The sequence below is a fragment of the Petaurus breviceps genome, unplaced genomic scaffold (assembly GCF_028583685.1).
Source record: "Petaurus breviceps papuanus isolate PSGF00001 unplaced genomic scaffold, PetGlider_PUasm1.0 103, whole genome shotgun sequence".
NCBI lineage: Eukaryota > Metazoa > Chordata > Mammalia > Diprotodontia > Petauridae > Petaurus > Petaurus breviceps.
This window is the reverse complement of record NW_027185588.1, coordinates 3,753,425-3,761,100: the sequence shown is the minus strand read 5'-3', so window position 1 is coordinate 3,761,100 and position 7,676 is coordinate 3,753,425. Positions and strand designations below refer to the sequence as shown.

At 47.0% G+C, this 7,676-nt stretch overlaps 1 protein-coding gene across 1 annotated transcript in view; it reads left to right on the top strand.

Moving 5' to 3' along the window:
• The first annotated feature begins 652 nt into the window (after positions 1-652).
• LOC138168431 (ceramide synthase 4-like) overlaps positions 653-7,676 on the top strand; it is a 53,476-nt gene continuing 46,452 nt past the window's right edge. Inside the window, exon 1 of the mRNA XM_069097515.1 lies at positions 653-893. The gene's annotated coding sequence lies outside the window, so the exon portion shown is untranslated. The remainder of the gene's footprint in view (positions 894-7,676) is intronic.

Genomic DNA, 7,676 nt, shown 5'->3' with positions numbered 1-7,676 from the left:
GCGGACTGAGGTGGCTTCGGGGAAGCTGGGTTGGTGGAGGAGGGGTGAGGCAGGCTTCAGGCTCCCGGAAGCTGCAGGAGGAGCCCTGGAAGCCAGAGAGGGCGGGCTAGGAATGGGGGGCCTCGGGGCAGGGCTCTCCGCCAACGTCCCGCCCAGCGATGTGAGTGACCGAGGCCGGGCCGGACGGGGAGGGACTGGGCGGGACGAGGCGGGGCTGAGCCTAGTCGGCAGCGAAGCTCCAGCCTCCAGCTACTGGAGGCTCGAACGCCACCTCCTACGGACCCCGGGCCGCTCCCCCTCGCCATTCCCTCCTCCCCCCTCTTTCCTCCTCTAGCACCTGCTCTGGCGGCCTCAGCTTCGCGTGCCTCCCCCGCTCCCAGCCACCGCCCGAGCCTGCCAGGGCTCTCCGAGGGGCCATCTCCTATACCCCTTAGCTCTCCCCTATTCCATGCTCCATCACACCCTGAACCCCATCTAGGTTCTTCCTTACCCCGCCATCGGCCCCTCCAGACCCTCCACCCCAGCCCACTCCCTAGCATCCTACCCAATCCCGGCACCCCCCCCCCCCCCCCTCCCCCCCCCCCTCCCCCCACCCCCCCCCCCCCCCCCCCCCCCCCCCGTTTTTTCCCACCCCCCCCCCCCCTCCCCAGCCCAGGTCCTGCCCTAGCCCCTCCTTCCCTCTCTTGGAACTGAGTCCTAGCTGCGGGGGGTGGGAGGGGAGGGGAGGCGCGTGTCCGATGACCCGTCCCGTCGCTGCCTCGGCAAGGGAGCATCCAGGGCAGCCACGTCTGCCTCGGCGGCAGGGACTCGGAAACCTCCACCGCCTAAACCCGTCTGCCCGCGGGAAGCATCTGTCCTAACAGCTGTCTTGTCTGTCTGTGCCGCAGCTGCAGGTAGGCACTGTCTTCCCACTCCCTCTAACCTCTGCCCACCGCGATAGCCAACCCGATCCTTGAGGGGCTGTGCAGACTCACACCCACCCACGCAATCGGCCCTTTCCCTCTCCAGCCCCAGCGCCTAGAGCCTACACTGCCCCTGCGGTCTAGCCACAGGGGGTTTCAAGGGCCCTTAAAGGCCTCTCCTCACAGTGGCACACACACACCCCCTTTTCGTTGTTCTATTCCTGTGGCTCCCAGATGACCCTCATTCCCCGTCTGTCACCTATACACATACACTCTAATGTCACAGGGTCCATATCTTATTCACCCCCGTGTAAATTGTACACATATACACTTTTTGCCCACACTTGTGCAGCATGTCAGATATCCTATAAAGCTCTAGTACTCTCAGGTTCCACACACACACACACACACATTCCTTGTGTTACCCACCACTCTGCTTCTCAAGCACACATACTCCTAGGAACAATAACTGGCCTAGGTTTATTCCCACTTCACAAACCTAACCTTAATCTGGCAGAAATCCTGGAGAAATTCCCACTTGTGGAAGGAGTAAGGGAGGGGACATGGGACTGACTCATCTCCCCACCTAGGTTGGTCTCTGAGGCAGGAGAGTGTTGTTCATTTGGAGGGGAAATTGGGCACACTGATGCTGGTGTATGCCAGGAAGGTCTGAGATGCTGCTGCCTTGGGGGTAAAGGGGTTGAGGAAGCCTGGGGGAAAAGCTGGGCCAAGTCTCCTGAACATTAAAGTGAGTATTAAAGGGGGGCCCTGCACTTAAGGTTGCTAAAGCCCTGTTTACACTTAGCTCTCCCTGCACCAAGCCTGGGCTTCAGTTCCTGGCAGGAGAAATAAAAGGCAGCCCTGGCCTGTGACTCATCTTACATCTCACTCAGGCCCATAGAAGAGAGTCCAGTCAGTTGATGCCTTCAAATCCATCCAGAATCCCTCCTCCCACCTCAACCTCACTATCCCCAGTGACTCAGGGCAGGATTTCCCAGGGTCCTCCCATTCCTTTACATGATAATTATAACCAGACTGATATCTCTAAGGATTACAAAGCACTTTCTTCCCAACAACCCTAAGAGAGAGATCATGCAAGTACTCCCATTTTATAGATGATATTACCAAGGCACAGAAAGTAATTTTTCCTGGATCATACAGCTATTAAGTGAATGTCAGAGCTAAAATCTGAACACAGGTCTCCTCTAGTTCCAGTGAGCTATCCACTACCGTGCCTAAATGTGAAGATGAAACCAGGTCCAAGTGCAGGTTGAATATCTTTCTTCCTTGACCTTGAATACCCCCTTCTTACTCAAATTTTCCTAAAACACTTTCTCCACATCTCTTCTTCATTCCCATCATGTTCTATTGTTTTAGAATCATACAGCTGGAAGGAGCTTTAGGTGTCATCTTCAGTTTACAGTAAGCAAACTGAGGCCAGTCAACCTGGCCACAGTCACACAGGTAGTAAAATTGTAGAAGTAGGATTTGAACCTGGGCCCTCTGACTGTAAAGCCAATACTTTCCCACTCCACTGAAGTCCCAAAATTCCAAGTGTTGTCTCTGAGAATGTTGTAGACTCCAGTGACTAACCAAAGCTAGCAAAAACCTAGAGATAAATATACCACAAAGATTCGTCAAAAGTGCAATTAAGAAGATCTATCACTTAGAAAAGAGTCAAAAATAGTATCTCCTTCCAATTGCAAGAACAGATGTCCTGTAAAAAGGGTCTGAGAGCCTTTGTTCCACCAAGATGCAGAAACAAAGATAGTCCATAGTCCTACCCTTCAAGAATACCTCAGGTATCCTCTCTTCGAGCTGTCTGGAATACTTTTTTGAACTCGGCCCATAATCCATCCAGAAAGTTTACCATTATCAGAAGAAGTTGCTGACAGAGAGGAAAAAAAAACCAACATGTTTGGTGGGAGGAATCAGAAAAACTGGCTAGGCGAGTGACTTGGAAACTGTCAGCTTCAATCCTTTTCTCCCAATACACCCCAAACCAGTAGAGATTAGTGATTAAATTTGTGGCCATCCGTTCACCAGATTTGGAAGGGCTTTGTGGTGAGACAAAGACCAAATTGAAACTATGCAGTCCCTACCCTCTGGGAGTTTCCATTCCGCTAGAACGACTTTGAAAGCCTCTTCTCCCTAATTTAACTTTTGAATGGCTTGTTGCTCCTTGGGTACCTGTTTGGGCTACTTTCTTATCTTATAGTTGGCAGGATATTGGAGGCCAACCCTCTGATTTTACTCTTCTTGTAACTAAGCCGCAGGAGGGACAATGAGGTCTTTTGGACTACAAATTCAGAGTTTTTTCCATGGTAGAATCACAGAATCTTTGAAGTTGGAAGGGACCTCGGGTGCTATCTAGGCAAATGGGTTCTCAAAGAGGAATTACTTCTACAAACTACAAATCATCTACCCTTTGGTTGCAGAGCATTGAGGCAGCTGGGTAGCTGGAGGGCTGGACTTAAGTTCAGAAAGTTCTGAGTTGGAACTGTGCCTCAGGCATGTACCTGAGCAAGTTGCTTAATCTCTCTCAAGCCTCAGTTTCCCCCTCTGTAAAATGGGGATAATCATAGGCACTTATCTCAGGGTTGTTGTGAGGATTATTTGAGATAACAGGTAAATGCTTTACAAACCTTAAAGTATTATATGTATGTGAGCTTTTATTATTATATTATCATTATCATTGTTGTTGTTGTTAAACATTATTATGGATGGGCAGGGAGAGCAGGGGCGGGTGAGCCACTCCCAGGACTGCCCATTTCACTTTTGGACAGCTCCAGTGTTAAGCTGGGGCCAAGCAGAGCAAGGCTGATCCATCTTCCTTATGACAGCCTTTCAAACATTGTTTGCTGGTAGCTATCATGCTCTTTCTGGACTGTTGTCTAATGTCAGATGACATCAGTTCTATTCCAAATTCCATCATCATCCTCTCCTTTCTGAATTCTTTGAATTCTGTTCATCTATGTATGAGTCATCACTCTGGGTGTATATCATTCTCCACACCCCTAGGCACCCCACCATCGTGGAATTTAAACTTCTTGAAGGCAGAGACTGTTGATTTTTTAAATTAGCTTTGTTTTCCTAGCTGGCACTTAATCAGTAATTAGGTAATTAATGTTGAATGAATGAAGACTGGGTAAAACAGGTGGGGAACAATAATGATAGCTGCCATTTCTATTTCATTTTTACACTTCAAAAAACAATCCTGTGAGGTCGGGAGGAGTGTGATTACACCCAGTGTACAGATTGAGGGAACTAGGATCCAGAGAAGGGAAGTAAGAATGATTATCCAGTTTAGTAGATCCAGAGCCAGAACTCGCCCTCTTGGGGAGGAGGTGCTCCGTCATCCCCTAAATCAGAGCCCTGCCCCTCCTGACATCTCTCTTATGAGCTAAGGAAGGTCCCCAGGGTTCACTAGTAGGAGTTATGCTCGGTCAGCTCTCTGATTCCTCGTGGCTTCCCCAGGGAGGATGGACTGAAAGATAAATCACTCTTCCTGGGAAGAGACAGAGGATAAAAGCAGGAAACTTCTGGGTTCTTGGGGCACTAAAAGAACTAGATGGTGTGGTTGCCAAGCCACAGCCAACTGGTATTTGAAAGAGGAGAATGGGAGCAGTGCCACCCACCAGCCTGGAAAAAGGCAAATGACCTAGTTTTCAAAAAAAAGAAAAAGAAGAAGAGAGTCTGCAAATTATATGTCACTGAGTTGGACTCCCATTCCTGGGAAAATTCTAGAGTGGATCATTAAAGAACTGGTTAGAAAGCATCTAAGAAAGGAAGCTGTGATTACAAAGGGCTAGTGCACCTTTATCAAGAACAAGTCATTCTTGAAGGACAAAATGACTTATCCACTTAAAGCCAGGAAGACGTACCTTCAAATCCTGCCTCTCAGACATGCTAGCTGTGTCACCCTGGGCAAGTCACCCTCCCTTGTCTCTCAAGACCTGAGTGTCCTCACCTGTAAAATGATGGGATTAGATTTAATGACCTCAAAGTTCCTTCTAGCTTTAAATAAGTGATCTTGTCCTAAATCACCTAACCTCTAGGTGTCCAGATAACTCTATGGTTATAAGTTACAGACTAATTGTCAGATCTGACTTAGCATGGGGGAGGGTTGGACATGGTGGGGGAAGGGAAACCAAGTAGGATTGGAGAAGGATCTAAACCAGGACTTCTGCATCAGATCTGTCCTGTTTACTATTTTTATTAATGACTTGGATCAAAGGAAAGATAGCATGCTCATCAAATCTTCAGATGGCACAAAACCAGGGAGGGAAAGCTAACACACTGAATGACAGCTTTAATATTCATAAAGATCATGAGAAGTGAGATTGTTGAGTTGTATTCATTAATAAAATGACATTCAAGATGGATAATTGCAAAATCTTACTCATGGTATCAAAAAAGGAACTTAACAAGTACAAGAGGAGGGAGGCTATGGGGGATGGGATTCATGCTGGACCGATAAAAGGACCCCAAAGCCCCTGAACCAAGTCTGGCATTTGCCCAAGGCTCTTGGTCCATCCCAGTATCCTCTTAACTGTCCTTTCATTGTGGCCCTCATTGTCTATACCTGGCTCTATCCTAGGCTATTTCACCACTCCTTAATTCCATCTAGACCCCTCTCTGTTACATCCTGGTCACCTGAAGCTATTGGCCACTCCTTGATCATACCCAGATCTTCCCAGTCATTCTGTATTTAAGTGTCCATCTTGCCCCCATTAAATTGCACAGATTTCTTAAGAATCTGGCCTGCTTGCATTAGAGATACAAATGGGCAGATTCTTAAAATTCCACTCATCCTAACCAAAAGAAGACTTGAGAGTCAAATTCTCTCGAGGCAGAACCCATACCTTTGCCCTTGAATTTCAGGGTTCCCAACACCCCTAGACCACAACAGAGGTATGGCTCATTAGATAGCAGCTTTCATGGAAAATATCTGGAAGTCTTAGTGAACCACAACCCCAATATTTGGGAACTGTGATGTGGCAAGTAAAGCATTAACCCTGGAGTCCAGAGGACCTGAGTTCAAATCTAGCCCCCAACAATTACTATCTGTGTGACCCTGGTCAAGTCAGTTTCTTCAAATGTAAAATGGGGATAATGGTAGCACTGTGTCCCCAGAGCTGTGAGGATCCAATGAGATCATATTTTTAAAGCACTTATAACAGTTCCTGGCACACACACTGTAAACACTATATCAATGTTAGTCATTAGCTCTGATTAACATATGATCTCAGACTCCATTGAGATAGACATAACTTCCAAGAATCAGGACATTCTGGTCTTTCTTCTACTCAGATCAGAACTTATCTGGAGTATTATGTTTGGTTTTGGAGGCCAAAATTTAGGAAGGACTTTGATGGGCTAGCTAACTTTCAGTCCATACCATATGATGGTGGGTTAAAGCACCTGGGAATATTTAACCCACAGAAGAGAAGGCTCAAGGAGAGACATACTAGGTGTCAATGGTATTTAAAAGGCTTTCATATAGGAAAGGGATTCACCTTGTTCTATTTGATCCCAGGGAATAATAGTGATATATTTAGGCATTTAGAAGTCTATTTAGATTTGATATCAGGAAAACTTGACTAAACATGAGATAGTCTATAATTCAATGGGCTCAGACAATGGTAGATTTCCCCCACATTGGCACATCCTGGGTGGTCTCTTTTTTTTTCTGGAAGGGGGAGGGAAGGGCAATTGGGGTTAAGTGACTTGCCCAAGGTCATACGGCTAGTAAGTGTTAAGTATCAGAGGCCAGATTTGAACTCAGGTCCTCCTGACTCCAGGTCTGGTGCTCTATTCACTGCACCACCTATATGGTCTCTTATAGTGAGCATTGACCTGACCTCTGAGGTTCCTTCCAGCTCTAAAATTCTGGGTTCTCTTGAGGCTAGTTAGAGGCATGCTGCAGCAGCAGAAAAGTTGGAGCCTCAAGGGAGAAGACCAGCACCAGTCAGGTGACTAGAACAGGGCCTAGACCACCTGTGAATGCTGCCCCCTCGAGTTGGTACCTCTGTGACTTGACGATATCCTTATTACAAACTGAGGCCATAAATAATTGTAATTATAACTGAGGCTTTTTTTTTAAGGTTTGCACATTACTTTCCCCAACATTACCTCCTTTAATGGGAGGGGGGCGGCTAGGTAGTGCAGTGAGTAAAGCACTGGCCCCCGGAGTCAGGAGGACCTGAGTTCGGTTCCAGCCTCAGACACTTAACACACACACAAAAATACTAGCCGTGTAACCCTGGGCAAGTTCCTTAACCCCAATTGCCCTCCAAAAGTAAAAAAAAATAATAAATAAATAAATAAAACTACCTGGGAGATAATTGCTACAGTTATTCCCCATTTTATAGATGAAGAAACTGTGGGTGATGGAGGGTATAAAGCACCTAATTAAAAGGCAAGTCCTTGGGGTTATGGAGACAAAAATGGAACAATTCCTGCCCTCAAGGAGCTTGTATTCTATTGGGGGAGAAAATGCATATATATATGTAGGCATATATACCTATATGTATACATGTATATAGGTTGTTGATTAATGTTTTCTTTGTTCTTGAAGAGGACCATCAGGGATATAATGCCATGACTTGCAAGTGAATTGTATTTAAGTGAGGGAGTGCTCTCCAAAGTCACCAGCCTCACTTTCTCCTCCAGAGGCATCTGGGTCCAGTGGCCAGATGCAGATCTGGACGACTGAAAATGGCCCGTGTGTGTGTGTGTGTGTGTGTGTGTGTGTGTGTGTGTGTGTGTGTG